This window comes from Lepisma saccharinum, chromosome 6, assembly GCF_977018435.1.
Source record: "Lepisma saccharinum chromosome 6, izLepSacc3.1, whole genome shotgun sequence".
Lineage (NCBI taxonomy): Eukaryota > Metazoa > Arthropoda > Insecta > Zygentoma > Lepismatidae > Lepisma > Lepisma saccharinum.
Genome location: NC_139234.1, coordinates 88,698,920 through 88,723,868, shown reverse-complemented (window position 1 = coordinate 88,723,868; position 24,949 = coordinate 88,698,920).

The window sequence follows — 24,949 nt, the reverse complement described above, 5'->3', positions numbered from 1 at the left end:
CGTAATATATTTTGGTGAGGATTTTATCGTGTTTTAACTTAGGGATTCCCATGACTGATCTCTCTGTCTACGGTTTTTTCTCAGAGGAACCAGTTTGTATGCGTTAGGTGTTCTCAGAAAAGGTGTAGTTTTTCTGGAAACACGGACAGCCACTTTCTTCTTCTTTTTCTGTTTCTGTCGATGAGACGGTCCGGGGCTTTCCGTTGACGATGCTGAGAAGTTCAACGTCTTCGGATCAGGAAGTGTTTTTTCCTGACGTTCGTCTATCAAATGTTGAGCCGTAGGTTGGTACTCGTCGATGATATTTTGTAACTGATGACGTGTATTACGGGGTAACGTCTCTGCTAGGTTCGGAAGAAAATACGTCGATCTTGGCGAAATAGTAGAAGAACCGTCGTTATCTTGAACAATAGGAATTTGTAATGGTTCTTGAGATTTTCGACTCAGCCATAAATACTCGTCCAGTTATTTTCTGTAAAGCCGCCATTTTTGATCGTCTGTTATATTTTTCATTTTCAGAATATCATTCATTTTCTTATCCAGAACGGATATTTTTTGAGGTACAGACAAGTCGGAACCGCGAATACGTCCTAGTTGTTCCGGTGAAAGGACGATCATCTTTTTGTAAGAAGATTCCATTTCTCAATGAGGAATGAGAGTACCGAGAAGACCCGATAACAAAGACCCTGGAAGTAAGGGTAGAAATCCTCCTTTCTGCACAAGAAGTTTTCTTTTTTTTTTTTTTCGATGTTCACTTTCGGTTTCACGAGATTGCGTAAGACCGTCTTGTAAGGTGCCAGACGACGTTTTGTGGACGGTTTAATCTTCACGTTTCCTTTTAAAACGTTCAGGCAGCATTCGCTGATGAAACATATTGTCTTCTTCGGAGCACTTTTCAGCAACGATTTACGGAGTTTGGTCGGTGCATTTTTCAACACGTGCAAAAGAGGGGAATGTTTCTTGAAAGAAGTCGAATTCCTGTTAGAACGTGATTTGGTACGTGTCTTCCTCGTTCTCCTCATCTCGATGTTTTAAACATTCCTGAGGAAGATATGCAGTTGAGTAATTCTGGTTAAAAATGTCTGTCTGATAACGTAAAGGATCCGGTGTTGACTGTGAAAGATCAATATACAAATAACTGAAAGGTTGAGTGGTAGCATCTATATATACTTTATCGAGTTCCTTCATGCGGTGAGGATGAAGTTGTCGTGCAAACACAGTGAATTGGTTCATATCTCGCGGATTTTTAAAAATAACGAAATGCTTTACGTTCAGCGAAATGTCTCTGCAATTTTTCCCTTGATGAAAAAGATTCTGTGTTATGAACACCACCGAAATGTTTTTGTGATGACTGCCTTTTGTGAAAAGGTCGGCGACATTTTCTCCTTGAGCAACCATCATAAGATCATCCAGGATTATGAGAGTAGGGTTTTTACCGTTCCACGACTGCCAATCGACGATACCTTTATAATATTGCACATCTCGAAGATTTTGCGGAATACTGTTTTCCTGATCGTAACACCATACCATTTTCTTGACGGGTCCTTCGACAAGATGAACGATGGAGTCGACCATATTTGTCACAAAAGTAGTTTTTCCACTTCCTGATGCTCCGCAGACCATCATGGTGAAAGGATGGGAAATTTTAGGAAACATGTTTTATATTGGAGATTTGAAGAAAAATGAAGATCTGGCACATTGTAAACACATTTTATACACTGACTGTCCGAAGAAGGGTTCAGACTCTGGACCACTACAGGCATATTTTAGTCAGCACAGTATCCGAAGGGATACGATAAATGTTCATCGTCGAAACGTCGTTTCAACAGTACCGGCTGACACAGTTTTTTTTTCATATGTACTGATTACTTGGAACTGTTTTGTTCTTCTGATTCTGAAATTTTTTTCGACCATAACTTCAGGTTTTTCATCGTTTATCATGTCGCACATGGTATCGAAATTGACCAATTCCGATGTGGAGGTATTCAATGTGATCCCTTTGACTTTACAGATATATTGTGGTTCGGAGAATGGCTTCGTTATTTTCATGCTGTAACTTTTCGGTCCCGTTGAGACAAACTGTTCACAAATCGCATCGGGGCCGAAATCTGTCAATTCATCGGTGAGTTCTCCTAGTGCGTCACCTGTCTGTGGGTGATACTCCATTTCAGGACTATCTACGTAAATTACAGAGTCTGTATCACAATAACACATCCTATCACCCAACTTTTCGAGAAGTTCGTACAGTTTCAGACGAGCATGGCATGTTGTGAAGGCTCCGATAGGAACATTTACTTTCCTGTTCAGACTGACAGCCTCTTCAACATATTTCCAGTTCACTAAAACGGTGTCCTGATTGATGAATACGACTCCTCCAATCATTATATTTGGATCAGTCATTTTATCAAGAAAATCTTTCGATTCCTTGATGATGGTTGTCTGGGAAAGGTTGTCCCGTTGGCAGAACTTGCCCCAAAAAGAATTAAGACAGAGTTTAGCCAGAGTACGTTTACCAGGATTGACTTCGATGCTGTTTTCTTCCAATAGAATACCCTCCTTATCGAAATATTTCTGTATGTACTTCTTCTTATCCTCGTCGTTCTGACACCATGAAGGCCAGCCGCTCGCTTCCTGTTTTATTTTTAAGAAGGTGTTGACATAACCAGCAAAAAGTCCTCCAGTTTTTGTGAGAGGGTCGTACATCGATGTTTCATACTTCCACACTTCCGACACTGACAGTACTCTGTAGCCTAAACTGCAAGCTTTACGCACCTCGGCGATGACCCAAGTCCCCGAAAGTGCGCGTTGTTCATCGGAATGGTTGCATGTACCTTCACATTTTAATCTGATAGCACATTTGTTACACAAGACAAACATCAGTTTTCCATGCATTTTTGTAGGTAAAACAGGATGTAAAAGGGCTTTTGGTGGCAGAATAGTACATTTTATGAGCCCCTCCATGTTCAAAACCTCATTCACCGAAGGAATAGACGTTCCTTGAAATATGGTAGGATGTCCGACAGGATAGGCACAGTATTTGTTCACATAAGGGTACAAACTTGTAAAATCATAGTACTGTAATTTCTCATTTTCCTTGATTTTGTAATACGTCCTGACTGTTTCAACTCTTCCTCCATGTAAGGCGTCTCGTGGATTTAAAGGAATGCAGCAAACGATAGGATGCGTCGATAGATGTCTATCTAGTTCAGGATCTGCTTGCAATATTTTTTTGAAATCGCATTCCCACATTGTGACAACACGGTATCCTTCAGAACGTAGAGCCTCAAGTTTACGGCACTTTGTCTCGTATCTGAAGCTGCAGTGTTCAACATGTCACTATGTTTGTCACTGTTAATATCCTGAACGGTTTCATCTTCTCCGTCACCTTTCGGATACATATCCCTGTTAATTGATATGCAGCGTTGAAAACCATGCCAGTAGCATCCAAGCGCCTCGTACACCGTCTGCGTCTCCTCGTGATAGCCGTCCACTCTGTAACGCTCTCCTATGACATATTTTTCACTAGAACGTCCGCCGTGAAGAAGTATTACATCATTTTGTTCTTCCACGTAGGTTAACCATTTCAATGCGAACTTGGATATCTGATCTGCATGATGGTAACCTCCTTTAGGTATTATTCCTATAATGTTAGCCGGCATAAATTTCTGCCTGTAAATTAGTGAACAGGCAGATGCTATTGTGAGGCAATCCTTGAAAATGTCGATCTTGCATATGTCTAGGAAATTCTGTCTCAGCTTCAAACATCCTTGTCTCAACAGGGTAACATCCTTGATGCAGTATTGGAGTAGTTGGTTTTTGTTGTTGAAAGGTACATTTTTGCTGCATTCAATGTCATACCAAGACATAAAACGGTGCTGATCTTCAACTGTTTTCATATATTCATAGCCGTATGCAGAAGGAGGAGGCATCGGTCCTATGTAATTTCTGTTCTTGTAGGTGTTCCACAGATGCGGATAATAGCCTTTCTGAACAGGCAAACCGAAAAGTTTGGAAAATCCAGCAAGATTTGTCTGAACGTAGTTGAGACTGTCCACAAAATGAAGATTTTGGTATGACATACTGATGATTTTGGTACCGTCTAAGATCACACGAGGTTTCATTTCTCGTTCCAGCATTCTTCGTAATAGAAATGTGCAATCGTAACCTCGTGCATTGTGCGCACAAATGGTTATGTTGGAAAACTTATGTTGCAATTCCAGGTAGGACAGGAATTTGTCTACAGGGTCATCCCAGAATATAAACTCTCTTGTTCCACAAACAGAACATGGAACCGTTAGATCCTCTTTGTTGTAACATGACATGACAGGCCGTCTGCACCACAATAAGATTAGGAACATGAAGAAAAGTTCTCTCTTTCTCGGAGTGAGGAATATCTGTGTAACATTCAAAATCGTAAAATATATATAGAAATTTTGAATACTGTTAAGTTTTGGTATAGCCATGTAGCAGAAATGATTTATAGGTTTCATGCAGTTGCATACGGTACAGTATTTCATGTTACATTTATGCACTTTTTCATATGTATTGTGTGTTAGAATAATTCTGAAACATCGGGGACACTGCTGGATTTCACTACAGACTGTACCGTTTTGGAATGGTGTAGAAACATGATTTGTGAAACAGTTCTCATTTTTGAAAATTCTGTGACATGTCTGACATATTCTGCGAACACCCTGTTCAGGCACGTGGAGTTGAACGGCACATAGAACATAATTGTTTACACAGATGGTTATGAGCTTTGTGAAATATGAGTTCGTTACACCCGCGACATTCTTGTTTTGCCGCAAATGCTCCAACACGGTTCACTATCACATCATAATGCTGTCTGAGGTTATCATAAAGAAGGTATATAAATCTGGAAGCATTTTCAACCACTCCTTCAAACAAAACATCTTTAACATCACGAAGATTGTTGTATACAACAATTTTAAATTCTGTAAGCACTTGCTGAAATTTTCTCAGTTCGGGAATTCCACTTCCTGCACACGCATTGTCTGTGAGATCTACATCTGCTTTGCGCATAAGTTCGAAAACAGGTTTAAGAAGATTTATATTTCTTCGATACTGTGAATAGGACGGGTCATTATCAGCATGGGCCTTCCCTATGACCAGAGCTTCAGCTAAACAGAGTGGTTTCTTTCTATTTGGCACACCGACTATACTTCTTTTTTGTGTGTTTAATATGTAATTAGGTAAACAATATGTTCGCTTATCCCCACCTCCGACAGGTATGTTGACATGATCAGCGCGCAAAATTAAGCGATCTGTAGCAGTGAAGGTTTTCGCACTTTGCAATATTTTGTACATGATGTTCCACACCATATCACTTTGTAACTGGTCACACCTATGCCACCCGATGTAAATATCTTTCACGGTGGGGTCAGATATGTTAGATAGAGTTAAACCTATTTTGTCTTCATCCTTGGTGTCTTTTTTAACGTAGGTGAGAAGATTTTCGACGCCTTCACGGATCCATGTGTGAGGATCGACATTTTCTGGAGGGTGCGTGAAACTGAATTCCACACGACGTCCTTTGGAACGGAATTTGGGATATTCGCGTTCTTGAATGTTATGTAATATTATGTTCCCTATTTGTTCACGAGGCACTGTATCACGTTTTCTTTTCTTACCTCTTCTATCTGATACAGAAGCATTTTGGGATGACGGTTCTGCTGAGGGTAAGGGATCCGGTCTCCATGACGGTCCTGGTAAAGGTTCCGGGTCTGATCCGGATGCGGTGTTTCTGGAAGTTCCTGGTGATGTGACGGCTATCTGCTTCTCCTCGGCAACTCTGGATACAGGATCGGGTGTCGATGACGGGCCTGGCGAATCTTCGGAAATATCTCTCCATCCTTCTCCGGTAAGATCGGGTATGAATGATGTCACGGTCTGTAGTAGACGGTCATACTCCTCTACTAGGGAGATACTTTCTCCCGCGATGATTTTTTGCGTGATGATCGTCAACACTTCCCGCAACTGTCCATGTGTTGTGTAATATCCATCACGATAACGTGCTAACAGATTGTCAGCGGATAACTGTACATCCTTGATCGTACGATGACTGTTTCACGAACACTGTGTTGTGGAGAGAACGCCTTTCTTTATATACGCAAGCATGACAAAGCAGTTATTTCCGTTCCTAACGGTTCTACTGCAGCTAGTTAACCGTCTTCACCAGATGTTTTCCTGGCAGATATGACAACTCATGTAAAATTCTCAGAAATCGTCAAAAGTCTTCAGCAGATGTTTTTCTGACTGATGCGAAGGCTCATGTAAATTCTCGGAATCAATTAACCGTCTTTACGAGATGGTTTTTAGCAGTGACACATTCTGTTATTCAACGCAGATATTTTCCTGACTCATACGAGTTGCAAATATCGAAATTTTCAAATCGCTCTAACTACGATTGCAAATAAAGAAAGTAGGAAACCACCGGTCCTAGAACAATGAAACCTGGTTCACCGGAAAGAGGACTTCACTCCGAGTCCGACAAGCTATCGATCACCCTCCTAGCTCAATTAGGAGCCGAGCTACAGCGATTTTAAATTTTCGCAAAAAAAAAAAAAAAAAAAAAAAAAATCAAATTGCTCTAGCTCCTCCCCTAATTGATGTAGAGCGAATCTGATTACATATTCGTAATCTGCACGTCGAGACCTTTCGTTAGAGTGGTCGGTCGATTGCAAATAAAGAAATTAGGAAACCGCTTTGCAAAACATGATACCAGATGTCCGTCTCTATAAGGAAGTCTTGTTCGTAGAACATGTGCTGACACGGAACATGGAACTTCTGTGAAATTCATCAAGGAACTGTTGTGCCTCACAAAAACGTCGTGATCTCATATGCAGACTTCTAACGTATGTTGCAAAAAATAATTGCAGATGTGTGTCTCTATAAAGAAGTGGATAGAATTCCTTCTGCAGGCATCCTTCCCTCCAGTTTATCTCCTTTTCATCTGGGCCGCGTTGCAAAAAATGATACCAGATGTCCGTCTCTATAAGGAAGTCTTGTTCGAAGAACATGTGCTGACACGGAACAAGGAACTTCTGTGAAAATTATCAAGGAACTGTTGTGCCTCACAAAAACGTCGTGATCTCATATACAGACTTCTAACGTACGTTGCAAAAAATAATTGCAGATGTGTGTCTCTATAAGGAAGTGGATAGAATTCCTTCTGCAGGCATCCTTCCCTCCAGTTCATCTCCTTTTCATCTGGGCAGCAACATGGATGGCCAAGATTTATTACATGTTGTAAGTACCCTTTTACATTTCACAACCATACCTGAGCAGAATCAAACATGTTTTTAGGGAACCTTAGTTAATTGCAGGATTCGAATCCAGGGTCTCCGTCGACATTCGCAACCATACCTGAGTGGGATTCGAATCCGGGTTTTCTTTATGCAAACATTGGCAATTCCAGGATTCGAACCATGTCTGGAGGGTTTCGAATCCGGTACTTCTTTTATCAAAGCATAGTTAATTTCAGGATTCGTGGTACTTTTTTCATTAAACTTTTGGGGTTTTTATCCTGTCTTAGGCATTCTAATATAATACTATTTATATACAAAAACAATATTGTTCTGTGCAAAATCTTTTATTAACACATTGAACTTCTACAGAAAATTACAAGTTTTCTACATATACAAACTTTTTATTTCAACTCGTACTACAGGTTATTAGATATTTTTACATATTTTGTTACACTACTGGTAGATGTTAGTGTATTAGTATGTGTTTGTTACTCGTTCAGTTTTCTTTTTTTCAACATCTCCATCATTCGTTCATGTATATTTTCCCCTGTTTCCCCTGTCTTCTTATTTTCACCCTTCTCATTTCTCACACCTTTAAACACCTCCATCAATTCGAAACATATTCTTAAAGATAGATGGGAAGGTACATATTGCGCTCTTTGTATATTCTCTACAAAATCGCCAAACACTGGCGCATCTCGTTTCTTGTCAACAATGTAAGTAAATATTTTGACCAAACAGTCCACCGAAACCTCGATATCTTTACATGTCTCTTCTAATTTTGCCAATAACTCTTCCGCCAGTCCATTTTCTTCACAGAAATTCACATAATTGACGATGTGTTTTTCAACCTGTCTTGCATGTGTTTTGCTCCATAAGTTCCTTCGTTCTGTCGGACCTGCTGTTGTCTCCTTAATATCGCCATACACCAAATTGAATCCGAGAGGGAGTGTCGACATCTGAAATTACACAGAAAATATGTTCATTATGTTTTGCACAAATTAATCACTTTCATATATTAATTCACACATATTTTCAGGAACACATACTCCATCACGGGGAGGCTCTGCGAAATGCATATTATCGACATCAGGCAGGCACTGAAGGCGCTGCGCATTTCGCAGAGGCTACGAGGTACATTGAGCGGTACCTGGAGGAAGAAAATAGAATTGAGGAGGCCCAACAGCGTGCCTCCGCTATTTTCCGGGCTCGACGTACCCGGAACAGGGAAAGGCTCCAGGCCAATCTCCGTCGGTATAGAGCTAGGTAATTATTTTTCAGTTTATTTCTGATAACATCGTTTATTCTAGCATGCTGTTTTTCCGATTATATATGCTACATATCTGATAACTTTTCTTTCTAGCCGATATCTACATGGAACGGAATATTCTAATTCTTATATTTTGTTTTTCAGAATGCGTAACCGAAATGACGATAGAGCCAATCGGCAGCGCCAACTGGTGCCTCCTGTTTCTCCTTCTATTGCTTCTACTCTTTCTCCTGTTTTGTCAGAGCAGGAAGAAGAGGACGACGTCACCGATGTGGTTGAAGAAGAGGAGGAGGGACGCTATACGCCCCCTCTCCCACCCCCAGCAGAAGAGGACCGGGAGCCGACCCCCCCACCATCGATCACTGATAAACGTCATCCTCTTCTGCATTAAACTGTTGATGACACAGACCGTTTTTATTTTCTCACCTTTCAAGCTGTCTGCTTCAAAATAAAGATGTATTTATGTTTACGATTCTCACTGTGTGAAGGTGATAGTCTTTGACCAGTGATTTGCATTGTTCTAGGTAGAACATTAAAACTAAATATTTTTCTCTTACCTTTTCAATTTTCTTCACTCTCGCAACAGATGTGCCAGTCTCGGTTATGATCTCCGGTCGGTAGACTTCGATCAACAGTTCTGCGGTACGTACACAATTTTTCTTTTTTATATAGTACTGTCTCCGTGACGTATTTTCGAATTATATTCGGCACGCATCGTTTTGCGCAGAGCATCCAACGCCCACGTGCCTCTCCTATCTTCTTCCTGGCCTGGTACACTATGCACAGTCACCCCCTCCGTGAAACGTACTTTTTTTACTCTATTTATTTTCTTTACATCTATACGCTCTCTCTCCTTTTTCTCTTTTTGCCGTTTCTCCATCACTCAAATTCATCAACGGCCGCCCGAGAAAAACATATCCTCCCCAGAATGACTCATCAATCTAAAACATGTTCGGGCATGTTTCAGACCACACCCAATTCCTGGAATTTCAAACTCATCAACGGCCGCCCGAGAAAAACACCTCCTCCCAACAATGACTCATGAACGCCATCTCTCTTCAAACAACGGAAACACCCAAATTCCCAGAATTTCTGACTCATCAACGCCATCTGTTTTCAGACACCGGAAACACGTACTCCAATTACGAGAAAACCAACCGTCACCGCGTCGCCTACTTTTCCTCCTCCCCAACCCAGACTTTCTGACTCAACAACGCCATCTGTTTTCAGACACCGGAAACTCCCGACCAAATGTCATTGGGAAAACCCCGAATACTTCCCCTCCTCCCCAACAACCAGATCGGGAAAACCCCGAATACTTTTCAGGAAGCACTTGCTCCCCTGATATATCTGGGAAAACTTCATGTAATTCGAGTGGTGAAATTGTAGCGTAAAAACATGCTCGAGGGGTGTCACGAAAGACAGAAGATTAAGAGGCATCTTATACAAAAATATCTAAAAGAAAGTGAAAATAAAAAAGAACAGTTCATTAACAAAGTGATTGATGTTCATAGAAAGGAAGCAAGTCGAATTCAGTTTGCAGTTCGATAAGCGGACTAAGGTCTGAAGTTCAAATCCACGGTATATTAAATTTAATTTCAATTCTTTGATTTGTAAAACAATAGTAATAATAATAAAACGTAAAATGTGAGCTTTTATAACTGAAGGGCAAGATAAGAAATCTTACTCTGCCGCACCCCAAGAGCTCGAAGTGGAAATTCCTATCTGGGGAGGATGCTTCATCCAGTTTGGGGAAAGGTGACCTGAAGCTTGTATGGACAACATGGAGAACGTGCAGTGGGTGCTGGGATGCCGCGAAAATTATCCTAGAAGGGGGAAATTTATGAATATTTTCTTAATTGTAGGATGTCATTACTCCTCGTTCTCCCCACTCTGAGCACTACTGCCACCCTGAGAAACAATCCTTTAAGCAGCCTTGGCTGATATCCAATCCTTGGAAGTAACGAATTAATTACATTAACAAGTGACAAGATTTTCAATTAATACTAGTTACTTTTTGAAATTAGTAATTGTAACTCTGTTCATCCTCCAAATAACTAGTAACTAAATTAAGTGTAAGTTTTTTTCTTTACTTTTTGCAAGGAAACGAATTTTCTTCAGCCGCAAATTCGTAATATTGTCAAGCAAATGCCGGACTGAAAGAAGGATGATTATGAAAATTGTAATAATATTATTTTTAAATTCTATTTGTTTTGAGTACACTTTATGGGCAGCAAGGCTAATTGGTAACTATATCTACAATTTAATGTTATATTTCCATCAGAAAAAACCAAGAACTGCACGTGTCCATGCCTTATTTATATTAGTACACCTACGACATGAGAACATACACATGCAATCTCCGACAATTATCTTCGGTTGATCAACTTCTTGGTTGATCAGCATTCCTACAAAAATATATTTTTCCAAACAAAAATAAAGGTCCCATCTTTATTTTTAAGTAACAGAGATTTACTTAAAACTTTATTACCCATATATTTTTATGTATAAACATTAACTAAATTATAATTTTATGAGACTTAAGGAGGTCATCGGTGAAAATTGTTATCGTTGTTGTGAAACATATGTAACTAGTTTTCTAAAATACAATACAATAGTCCTTAGTTCAAAATGTGAAAAGTACGTATAACAAATTCTGCTTGCCGAGACTACTAACATTAGATACTTAGAGTATCATCAAAATTTACGTTAATATTTTGTTTCAATGTATCTTCCTGCTTTTTCTAGTCGTAACCTATAAATCACTATCTGGTTCTCTGAGAGGTATGCTTCTTGCTGTTCGAGACACATCCAGTTCAGGACGAACTGAATGTCCTAGGTTTTGGGAAAAGATATCCCATGAAATTGCAACTAACAAATATCTCAATGATTATTTGCCATTCAGTAATAAACACGACAAACAAATCGCACCACAGGCACTGTCTCTTCTTTTAGTTGCTCTAGAATATAATACACAATTTCTGTCTACTAGCAGCCTGATATTAATACGTCATACATTATCATTTGAACTCTTGATGTCTAGTAAATCATCACCATTGCACCAGGTTGTCTGGAGAAACGAAACACAATGTAGGCCTATACACTCCAAAGAGCGTATATTACTCTGTTATGTAAATTACATACAATCCTGATTGACGATTTGTATTTCATAACATCTTATCCGCAAGCTGTGATGGTGGACAATCAATTTTGTTGTCCTCTTTTTACAAAAGATCAACTCTCATTTGCTTATCTGAAAAAGAAGAATAAAAATAAAGTTGACATCGTGTATGAGAGAACTTACAATGTATTTTAAAAAATATTTACATTAATTTTGTTACAACCTTAAACAAGTTAAATATTAATAATGAAATACAAGACTTATGTATCTTCTGTAAATGGATGTGAAAATAATGGTTCTAAATGGTCAGCGGTTGACGAAATCGTCTTGTAATTAATGCGTTACTGGCTGCGTCAAGGCAGGTGATCACTTCAGCGCCTCAGATCCAACTTTATAACGTTTGTTAATCATTAATTTGTACCTAACAGGAACACACATTAATAAATAATAGCAGCACTTATTGTTACATTCATAGATTGATTGATTTGGTGTTAAAAGTCCTCTTTATACACAGTAAGGCTAATCGGTACTGGACTTACAGTTTGAAGTGGAATCCGAATCATCATGTGCCTCCACCGGGTATCGAACCCAGTCCTCTTGATTACAAGGTGACGACGTTAGCACTGCGCCATCGGGGAGGCCCTTACATTCATAGAAAAATACAAATTATCGTTGGAAATGTACAACATTTTATGGCGTCAGGTTCGTTCAGGTTCGACCCCTGGTTTCATTGTGTTTATCCTCATCATTCATTTCATAAATTAATGATTCATCTTCATTGTCGCAAGAGGTAAAAGATGGAGGTAAAATATCGAAAAAATAATGAAATGGAAATTCAGTTCCTACTGTATTTTTGTAATTGTATTAATATATTTTAGCAACACTTCACACAAACTTATGTACATTGTTATTTAGAACAAGAAGTTGGAAATACAAAATGGTTTGATAATAATTATTTATTGTTGTAGTCGAGCTTCATACTCATACCTAACTGTAATTCAAAGCAAATGTAAGTACAAACGACTACTTACATTCAATAGGATATGGAACCAAATATACATGATCAAAACAAAATATGATTTCCAGGAATTCCATGAAATCCAATAGTAAAAAAAAAAAAATTACACCAATTTGAAAAAATAACAAAAAATCAAGTTCCCTACCGATTAGACATAAATAAAACAAGAATATCAGTTAGTAGTGTAAAATACAATATTACTGGGACGAGAAAGTATGAACCCCCCTCAGGCAGATTTGGCTACACTTAAAACTAGCTCAACATGACCATATGAGTTTTTTGCTCAAGTGTGGCACCCTGTCTAATCCAAGATTTTTGTAAAAATGCCCTCGGGAATTTCCCGTGAAAGTATGATTCCCCTCAGATTGATTTGCCTACACTTATAAAAGGCACTTCTGTGAGATTGTTGTCCATAAATTTGTTAAAAATATGCCCCTCTTGATATTTTTCTGGATACACTTAAAACTAAGACAAAAGGTCACCCACCCACACCCACCCACACCCAGCCACACCCACCCTTATTTACTTCCGGTCCACTTCCGGTTTAAGTTCAATTGGGCACCAGGCTCAACTTGCATATCTAGTACTAAAACAACGTAATATGCAGAAATCTTCTAGAATTGCTCTGCGACTCTCTCATTTCTTACATCATAAACATATGATTTTTCACCTATAAGGATAACACTACATATGGTGTCATCGGGGAGTGTATCATGGAATTCACAGATAATTTTAATGTTTGTCCTGTCATTAAACACAACTTGTTTTCTTTTTGAGGTGTTGATGACAAACATGGGTCTCTGTGCTTTGAATTCATCTGGTGTGTAATACATGTCAGTATTGCCAGTAGTGACCCTTTTGTATGCTGTAAATGCCTCGTATAATTTAAGGAAATCATCCTTGGACATGTTTAAATTATAATTTTCTCTAGGGAACACCTCATTTCTGCCATTTTTAAGATATATGTTCTTGATGTTGCAGCTATCAAACTTACTTGAATTTTTTCCCTGATTATTGTGTCTTCCAGTCTGAAACAGTACCTCCACAAAATCTGGCATGTCATATTGTATACTGGAGAATGAATTTGTAGCATCAAACTCATAATAGGCTTCTGTACACATTGATATGTATAAAATTGTAAAGGCACCTGTGGATTTTTTAGGATATCAGCTTTGTATTTAAGAGCATAACTGGCTTCATATTCAACAACTGGCATTCTTAGCTCCATAGTCTGAATAAGGCACTTGCCCTCATCAGGTAGGGTATTAGGCAGAGCTTCCCCGGTAGAGTTTAATGTACTGTACCTCATCAAAGCATTATTATCATTGGCAGCTCTTCTAAATGTGATTCTTAAACCACCCTTCCACATAATATCTTTGTAATCTGAGAAGAATCCTGGCATCAGGCGCATGGGGAACAGCACTGTGTGGCTCTTAGATATAATTTTATCACCAGCCTCAAATCCACCTATTTTGTAGTAAGAAGCCTCGGTCTTGGATACTTTTAGTGTGGCCAAAGCTGTGGAGGTAATGCCGGGGTAATCTACTCTGTTTATAAGAACACCATGTTTTCTGATCTCAATTTCAGAGAATAGATGTGGCACAAAATTGTCTACCAATCTTATATTTGAATTTGCCGGATAATCTGTACCATCGAGCTTTACAACATCAAATTTGATGTATAGATCTGCTCTGTGGGGGTGTATAAAGCCATCCCCTACATCAAGATCAACTTCAATCTCTGTGTTGGATTGATTTAAATTTGCAAATATCCTCCTGTTTGGGGGGAATGATTGTAGCTCATAACTCTCAATATTTTCCATTTTTTTTGTATGTATTTTTATTTAAATATTAATCTCTATGATAGCAGTTGTTGTGGCTCCAGCAAAATCAACTAATTCTTCTTTTTCATTAGTAACCATCAACTCAATATAATCTATTCTATTATGGCATACAGGAAAATATAATGTTGGTGATGGAGTGTAGATGATGGGCTCCAAAAATTCAGAGTTAGGTTTGAATGATGCAATGATGCCAGTTTGTTTGTGAGTGCCTATGCCATTTGATTTGGTGATCATACCCTCGGCCACATTACAGTGAATATTTAGAGTCTCTATGGCTAAGAATTTAGGTATATTAATAGCAGTGTGTTTGATGGCTGGTTCAAGTTTGTGTTGTTCTCAAAGCCTAACAGCTCTCCTATAGTACACAGATCCACTGTTTCTGTAGCAGATACAATCTCTACTCTGTGAGTGACAAAATTTTGAGTTAATACTATACCTCTGGGTAACTGAGCATTTTGAGTGGACAGATTATACTGCCCTGGAGTGATGACAATTTTTTGATTACCAACTGCAATTGTGTTGTTATGGTGTGTAATATTAGGGATCAAGTACATGCCATAAAATGCTCTGAGAGCTATTGTTTTGGGATACACTATATCATCATGTAATCTAAGTTTCAATATTGAATTTTGGCTGGTGAGATGGAATACTCCCATGATGTTTTAAATACCACAGGGCTTTTTGAAAATTTTCAATTGATGGTTTATTTACTTGAGACATATATCTAAGAACAGATAAACACAAATGTCCACAATTAACATCTTTGAAATTTTGAACACGGGCATTATTGTAATAAAGATTAGTTGATTTTAGATATTTTACTAAATTTTCAGGTGGAACACCTCCAAATGAATCAAACACAAATGCCTCATCTTTTAAATATTTAAGATAACAGATCCAGTGTGTGCCCTGATTTTTTTACTTATCCAAATTAACTATGCCAAACTCTTTGTTGAGTGGTTGTTCTGGTAAAGAATCAGACATGTACACACCTCTAAAATTTTTGATGCCCAGTGGCTTGATTAAAGCTTCAATATCTTCGTTTGTAAGCGGCTCTTGTTTTTTTAAACTTATTCATGGCTCTCTTAACACCTTTGCCTTGTTTCTCAATGGCTAGGTTATGGCGCTTTAATTCATCTAATTCTGCCTTATTCTATTTGGCATCTATTACTGTTTTTGCTATGGCAGCTGATCCCCCAGCCAAGCTCCCAACAGCCCCCAAAGCTGCTAAGATGGCCGGGATAGTAAATATAAATTCACCCACATGTGATTTTTTTCTAGATTGCTGTAATTTTTTTAATTGGGGGGTACTAATCAACAATTTCATACCATGGCCCTTGGCAAGACAATAGCTTTTTTTCTTGCGCTGCTTTTTGGTTAAAAGACTATCAATAGTTTTAAGAGATTTAAGACCTGCATAAGGTATATGATACATAACACCCTTGGCCTCCATCGTAGGTTTATTATATACATATTCACAACCCCCACCCCAGTTTTTGTTTGGTGTTCATAGCTATGGTGGTCCCCAATGCTGCTATTTTTTCATCAAATGCAGCCTCTTCTAATTTCTTGTCTGCAACATGTCTCTTGTCAAGATCAGTATGTGTGTTGTATGCTATGTCATGGTCTCTACAAGCAGCATCTAGGGGATTAACACCAGGATCACCTCTGTTTAATCTATGGTCCAATTTTGTGCCTGGACCACAATACTGATAGCCTGGAATATGTAGTTCAAATGGCAGCTTGTTTATGATGTCATTAACCAGCCCCCGACCCTCAGAGACATTCCAAAATTTAGGTGTTAGAGTATTAATAATTTTTATAAGATATCCAATCCCCTTAGTGTCATTAACTATAAAATTAGACAATTTGGTGCTTATCATGTCCATAATTCCAATCTTTTCATTGTAAAAATTGTGGTTGCCAGCATTTTCCTACCCAGCTATCACCAGCAACCTATCTACAAGTTTCCTGACATCATCAACCCACACCAATTCTTTAGGCAGTGTGTTGTATTGTTTGATTCCACTACCTGTCATGATCTGTGTCCATATGGGCTTGATTAAGTTGTTGTATTTTGCTCCACTGCTAGACTTCACTCTTTTTTGTGTGGGATCATTGTTCTGGTATAGAGCATCTGATTTTATTAATATTTCTTTGTAGTGCTCATAATCTTGATCTGTATAGCTGCCAGGCCTTTTCCTAGTCATCAGTTCCCACAATACAGGTGTGCTGGGATATTTAACAAAACCACCTTTTTCTCCAAGATGAGATTCTGAATATACAATTAGATCATCTCACATAAATGTTACTCTGAAATTGCCAATTCTATGTATGATGCTACCATCACGCTCTGTGTCAGCATATAAGCCAAAGACCTCATCTTTGTTGTCTTCAGGTGTGCTTAAATATTTTTGAGCAAGAAGACCCAATTCAATAGAATCCTGAGTAGCTTCAATTCTTCGAGGAGCAACAGGACTAGGTGTATGAATACTAGAAAGTGGGGTGATTGGATAATCTAATATGTTCCTAGCAGCTACAGGTACAAGCTCTGTGATCAAATTTTGATTTTGCTCTGTAACAGTTTTGATATTTTTACCTAATTCACTAATAGCATCAATAATAGGCTGTTCTGTTTGTTTGTGTTGTTCATAAATTCCTCGGTTCTGTGATTTCCATCCCTTAAATCTTTTTACAAGATAATCTTTTAATTTAAGATCATCAATGATTGGCCTTTTCATGGTTATTTATATATGTTTCAATGTCTAGAAAATTGTTGATTTTATTTCTGTATTTGCCACTACTGGGTTTTCTTGTCATATCAATTGTGACAAACCCATAACTGTCCTGGTTCCAGCACCTACTGCAAAACTTGGAAAAATCATTGTAGCTCAAGTCCCCACCTACATATTCATCATGTATGTGTTTGAGGTTGGTATGATCTTGATGAAACACACATATAAAATTGCTGTTGTCTCGGATCAGCTGCTTCGGAATTTTAGAAAAAGTCTGTGCCAGGTAGAAACAATCAACCTTTTGTGTCGGCCCTGTGCAAAGAAATTTCTAACCTTGTTTTGATTATCCAGTATAATGTCATCAAACACAACAACAGAATTATCGAGACATTCATGGAGTGGCTTAACATCTGGTTCAAAAGTGGCTATATCCAATCCATCATATAGCTTCATCAGCTGCTGATATTTTAATTGTTCCAAGCTCTTAGAGAAGACATAAAAGTGCCTATTTTTACAGTCTAACCAGTTGGGTGCCAATAAAAAATTATCAATCATTAGTGTAGTTTTACCACAAGCCAATGGCCCAACAATAAGACATCTAATATTTTCAGGCAGCAAATTGCCATTTCTCTTAATCTACTGTTCAGGTTCTGGCAGCCTTTTTATAACATCCCAGGTGCTCATATTATCACTTTGTCTGCATCGATCCAGCTGTGTTCTGGAAGTCCTAGCCATTTGACAAGTATCTTGTTGCCTTTTCTGCGGATGATTTTTTCTATGAGATATGTGTCAGGCTGTTTAGTTTTGTTGAGTTCTTCTTCATAGAACCGGCCTTTGAGAATTTCTCCTCGGTGGTCTTTTATTATATATGTGTTAAGGGTCCCAGGTTTAACTTGAACCACTGTAAATAATTCAGTGCTCCAGTTTCTTGTAAAGCCTCTTTTGAATAAGTGCTTATATTTGCTGATTCTTACTTGATCACCCACCTTGTATTTGGCTTTTCTTGTTGTTGGCTGGTATCTAGAATAATAAACAGTCCTGATCAATTTTTTCTCATCAGATGAAGTTACTTCAGAGGGTTTCATGTTGATTGTGGAATGGACCGAGTTGTTATATTTATGTAGAAGTTCTGGAAGAATATTAAGCCATTTATAATTACCTTGAAGTGTAAATTGTTTATACATAAGATTTTTTAGGGTTTTGTTGAATCTCTCTACAATTGAGGCCTTGATATCACTGTAACTCGAGTAATGTTGTATTGACTGGCTTTTAATAAATTGTTGGAACACAGAATTATAAAATTCTTAGCCATTATCTGTTTGCAAATAGCGCGGTGATCTTCCACTCTGATTGATGATTGACCTGAAGGCTTCTGTAACACATTTTCCAGTCTTGGATTTGAGTGGCACAGCCCAGGCAAATTTTGAAAATGTATCTATGACAGTGAGTAGATACTTGTAGCCCTTGTTGATTTTGTCTAAGTTTTTCAGCTGTCCACTTGCCATCTCAATCAAGTCGCACTGCCATAAAACATCTATGCCTTTTGTAACTACAGGCAGTCTCTTATAATTATGTCTGGCTTGTCTGTGTAATTCATCAACAATAATTTGTCTAGACATAATATGAAAACAAGAATATTGCAACTATGGGGTGTTCAGCAGCTGATACTACAGGATTTTCTAAATATAATTTGTCTCCTATTTGTATATGAAATTCCAGAGAGCCATCATCTTCAGCATAAGATGTTTCTAATGTATTGGGATCTGTAAAATCCTCTAACTCTACACTGGTGATTTTTGGTTTGTTGTCAGCATTTGTTATTGATGGTGTGCCTGTGGTTGAAGCCAATATTTGATCTTGATTGGTCTCAGTGTGCCCCCAACAAAAAAGTGGTAATACAATTGTGCAGGGGACAGCATATATATTTTGCCACCTGGTGTAAATGGTGAATCATATTCTTTGTTGGGGATGCTGTACAATTCAAGAATTATTGTATGTTTAGGATTCTCGATTATGCCGGTTATTTTTTTCTGCTGTAAGCAATCTACTTGTTACAGATTCAAGGTGCTCATTGATAGTCCCAAGAACATCATCATGGCCTGGCTTGATTTTATGTCCACAACAAGTTTTTTGTATTGTTGCACAATTTCTTGAAGCTGGGTGGCAAAAACAGACAGAGCATTTGCTTGATTGGATTCAATGGTCCCTAGCTGTTGCTTGATATTAGCTACAATTTGCTGTAAATTTTCAACAACTGACAATTTTGAATTTTGAGCAGTAAGATCATGGACTTGTCTTCTGATATCCTCAAACAGGGCATGCAGTTCATTAATATGTTGATTAGTTGGTAGAGTGGCCACTGTCTGAGTAAGTTGTTTGATCTCTGTCTGGATATTCTTGATATCTTCTGATTTCAATATGCGATTCACAGCTCTCTTAATATTTTTAAGTTCCTGTGATGTAGGCAGATTTAAAACAGTATTTTGCAAAGATTCAAGTGCCAATTTCACATTATTTATTTCAGAAGCATCAGCCACACTTTGCATAGCATTTTGGAGCAGGGCTATATCTGCCTGAGTGGGTGTTGATTGTTGTGAAATTTCCAGCTTTGTTTGGATATCATCGATCAAGTGATGAAAATGAGATAGCTCAGATTCAGTGTTGAGGTTTTCAATTTTTGTGATCTGTTGCTGGACACTGACAAGTGTGTCTACAATGCCAGGCAAACGGGATTCTAGAGATTCTTGTACATTTGTCAAATCACTTTGCACTGCTGCTATTGTACCCTCAAGATGGTTTATGGTACTTTGAATTTTTCCAAAATCTTCATATGTTTCAAGTTGCAGCTTAATGTTGGCAACACTCCGAGTTATTGCACTCAAAGCATCAGAAGATGGCAAGTTGTTCATAAAATTTTCAAGTGTCTCAATTTTTTCTTTAACCTCGGCTATGGCATTGTTCAAGGGGTCCAGATTAGGTATCTCCAGTGATTGAATCTGTTCTTTTAGAGTGGAAATCACAAGATCAAAATCTTTTTGTGATTTTATGCTTTTGACAATTGTTTGGAGCTGTGTCTGGACATTATTTATCTGCTCTTCCAATTGTTGTTTCAATTGCTCAGAGTTGGTGGCCTGGCTCTTAAATTTGGCTTGAAGAGCTGCTACAGCCTCTTCTAAACTTTGAAAATTATCTAATGTGGCCAAGTCAGTATATTCTTGAAGCAGCAATTTGAGTTCAGAATCAATTTTAAGAAGAGGGTCCATGCATTGTGATTGTAAATTTGTAATTTCTAGTTGAAGACTGGCATTGAGTGTGGTTTGTAAAGCTTGTAAATCACTTCTTAATTTCTTGACTCTGACATCAAGCATCAGAATCTCATCACTGTGATCTTCATGTCTTGTATGGCCAAATATATCATTAGGCATTTTTGTTTTAGTGGTTATTTATTATTGAATATCTGATTCTTAATTCTATAAAAAAGGTATAAGCTTATCATATGATCCCGGGACCTCAATACATAAGCAGTCACCAGCAGAAACAGTATATACAGTGCCAGAAACCATGTTTGAGTGCTTAATTCTATAAATATTTTTCCCTACTGAAATCTTGACATTACCCTCAGGGGTTGTAATAAATTGCAATTGACCACCTACAGGTAATTGGTAATAATTTAAATTATTGTTAAATATGTACAATGTTTTACCTGTTTCATCATCAACATCTGTAAGTATGCTGTTCAGATGAATAATTAACAAAGCACTTAGTTTAGATATTATATCAGAAGAGGGTTGTGGTGTTGGCAGGTCCATAATAGCCTGTTTTTTGAACCCAAATAAGTTCATAGGCATGTTTATTTATTTCAAATCATGCTCTGTAATTGGGCATTGATTACAACTTTTCAAATCACAATGACCCCATGGTAGAGTATGTATGCCACATGATAAAATGCATCTCTTATCATCATGTGGGTCCAGAGCCACTTTTCTTACAATATTTGTAGTCAACAAGTGATCCACACTTTGAATTCTGGATTCTGATGTTCTGATTGTGCTACATGATTTGAGGCAATTTTTGTAATCTTCAAATTCAAGCTCATTGTCCACAGTTACTCTGCCAAAGCCCTTGACCTTTTTGGCAACAGCGCCACTACATGTTTCAAAACTGTACATCTTGGCCCTTAACCCAGCAAATGCCACAATAACATCACCAAGTGTCTCATCTTTTAACTTGCGAGGCACCTTTTTGTTGTGGGGTTTAATTTTTGAATGTTCAGTGGTATCAAAATATTTAAACAATTCAGGCTGTGTTATATCTTGATAAACATCTTCTGTTTGAATATCAAGAACAAAACTATCTGTGTCCATGTACATCAGTTTAACACGATCCTTATAAAAATTCTTCAACACATCATAATACAATTTTAACATGTGTAATTTGGCGAATTCCAATATCACAGCCCCTACATAAATAGGCTTATCAAACTTAATCTTTGTTTTTTTCATGTTGAAAAGTGCCATATTCTCATCATAAATTCTTCTGTAATTGAAGTTGGGCTTTGCAATCAATTTTTTTCTCCGGCTGGGGTCAGTAATTATTTTAACATCAATATGTTTTCTGACATTTTCTATTGTTTTGCCATACACAGAATTGACCATCAATTTAAACAAGGTCTTATCAAATTGGCTCATTGCAGATGTTCGAAGCTCTGTGTTTGTATCAATATATGGCTTCAACCATCTTGAGTGCGTGAACCTCAAAACTTTTCCAACTTTGGTCACTTGAACACCATGTTTCATCAGGAACTGGAGGTTTTTGTAATATATGACATAATCCTGTTTCGGCTCTAGAGTCATCATCAATTTCTTCTGTTTAGAGCCAGGTGAACACTTAACCTCAGGAATTGGGGGCAGATCAGAAAATGTGTTGTGTAAATCATCAGGAATTGTCAGATCAACCTCTAAGAACAGGCCATAGTTACTGTCATCAAAATCCCGAAGATCTTCAATATTAAAATCTTCAACCCACTCAAGCCCTGCATATGGCAGTTTTTTCATCATAGCATAACCATAGAGGCTGTTGGCATCTACATACAGTATATAATTTGATGGCAGTGCTGGATCATAATCGGGAATATATTTGTTATTTGCTCTGGCATATCTCTGAGAACATTGCACCATGCCTCCTCTTATACATTGTTCAATAAACAGTTACATGTCCTGATCCTGGATCAGATCCAATTGCATTTTAGTGTTTAAAAACATTGCAGACCATGCTAGGCCCGGAGCACTGTAAAAATACATTGGATCCAGCTTATAATTTTGCATGGAAGATTTTCTAAATGCCTGAAGTATATCAGCTAAGAGGGTCACATCAAGTTTTAAATATGCCTTGTGATAATCACAAAATTTCTGGCATTTTAAATTGTTCCACATCAACTGGGCATGGTGATAATCTTCATCAGTGATTCCAGATGCTCTGATTTTGCTGTAAAACTCTTGTTGTGGTGGCAGAGAACACTCATCAAATTTAGAAAAATCTGTAACATAATCATATGGATATACACCTTTCCGCCTAATTAATTTCAGCTCCTGATTTGGAAACAAAGCACATGTGATTTTGAATTGATCATCAGATAATTGAGTGGCCAGTGTAGCCAGGCTAGCAGACAGAATTCTGTATGAATCAAGAAATCTTAAGTGAATAGGAACACTATTAACTTTAATTATTTTGCTAATGGCAATATATTTTTCATTATTTTCAGCTAAAATATTTAAATTCTGCATGTCAAAACCCTCGTACCTGATCAGATGATGAAAATCATAATTGGATGCACCATGGCAAAATATAGGGACAAATTTTGGTCTCTGGATCTTAATATTACAGCTATTACACAGGGCCATTAAGAATTTACCATCTGTATGAGAATGGTGTTTCACCTTGATATTTGTATCTGAAAATTCAGAATCACATACCGGGCATTTTTCTGCATTGTTGAAATCTTCAATCTGTTTCTCTGTTAAAGGCAACATGGGTTTTGATTTTAATAAGATATTAGATGCTATGTCATGGCACTCATTTTCTATTCTATGTGCAAATTCTTTGATGGCATCTGCTCCCATGTATAAATATTCTTTACTAACAACACCATCCTGTACAATCACATAATAAAAACTAGAAGGTTCATGTAACTGGTATGATGTAATTGAAGATTCATCAGGATCTGGGCTGCAGAATGCAAGGGGTTTGAGGTTTGATTCAAAATCATAGACTATATATGCTGGGTGTTCCAACAAGGCTTCAAATTTTTTGAATTTGACATTTTCACTTGGATTAGGCATCACCATATGAACAGGTTTATGGTTGCCACAGTATTTTAAATGTTCAATTAACTTGTTTTTAGCAATTTCTGCATTTTTTTCACGAAACCCATTTACTATTTTTTGACCATCAAATACAGTCAAACATCTTCTGCACAACTTGAATATTGTCTTAGATTTGTCTAGTTGTGTTCTAACTAAAGCTTCAAGATTATGTATCAGAGTGTAATGATATGTGTCATCCCTTTCAATTAAGAGCAGATCAATCGGAACAGCAGAATCATCATCAAGTGTACTGATTCTGAGAGGTGCTATCAAGCAATTGCCACGGCCAGTAGAACAAATAAATACATTAATAGATAATTGTTTACCATTGATATCCCTGGCCTTTTTTTCAAATTTATCAATATTCTGAACAGACATTGGATATTTTAAGCCCTTCATTGCTTCATCAAAATCATGTTCATGCTGTATATAATAATTTATTCTCTCTGGATGATCTAAAACTGGATACAAAGCAGCTAAAATACACCACAGAAAGCATTTCTCGTCATTATTTTCTATATTAACCACAGCTTTTTTGTTTTTGATATTGTCAGGTAAAGGCACATATGTAGATCCTTGTAATGGGTTGAATTCAGAAATATTAACATAAAGCTTGTGTGGAGATCCGCATAGGCTCCATCCTGATTCTTTTGCAGCAAATTCAGAGTGTTTAATATTCAATTGATCTATCAAACTGCTTATTATTTTGTCTGAATTTGCATTTGAATATACAGGTACAGTTTCTGTTATGTGGGGCTGTGTAAATTTTGTGCCGTTTGGTTTCTTATATTGTGTAAACAATTTGAGGGACAGCTTATAAGAGCCATTTTGTGCATTTAGAATTGCCTGCACATCAGGATTTATACTGTTCAAAAAATTCTTAATATCACATTTTGGCTCTGATACAAACCGGTAATCCCTAATTTGGCCAGCAAAACTGCTATGGATGGGTTCATAGCGTGGCTGCTTTGCTGCTCTAGCATTAACAGGTGTTTCATGCTTCCTTTTCAGACCAGATGTAGATAGTTGTGGGGGCAATGTTGATGACTGTGCAGAACAAGAACCTATATGTTTATATGTGAAATATTCCATGCTATATTTTCTATGGCATTTAGGGCATATTTTTGTGGGTGTTCTGCATTTGTCTGGATTACAATTTCTTTGGTGCTTAGCCCAATTAGGGCTGGATATATTCTTATTGCATTGATTACAATATTTTTGATTTGGTATTTTTGTTGTTGGTTTATTATATAAGATTTATTGGGGTTTAAATTAAAATTCTATGCTTAATAAAAATATCAGTTGGGTTCAGCAGTGTGCTTTGTATATTTA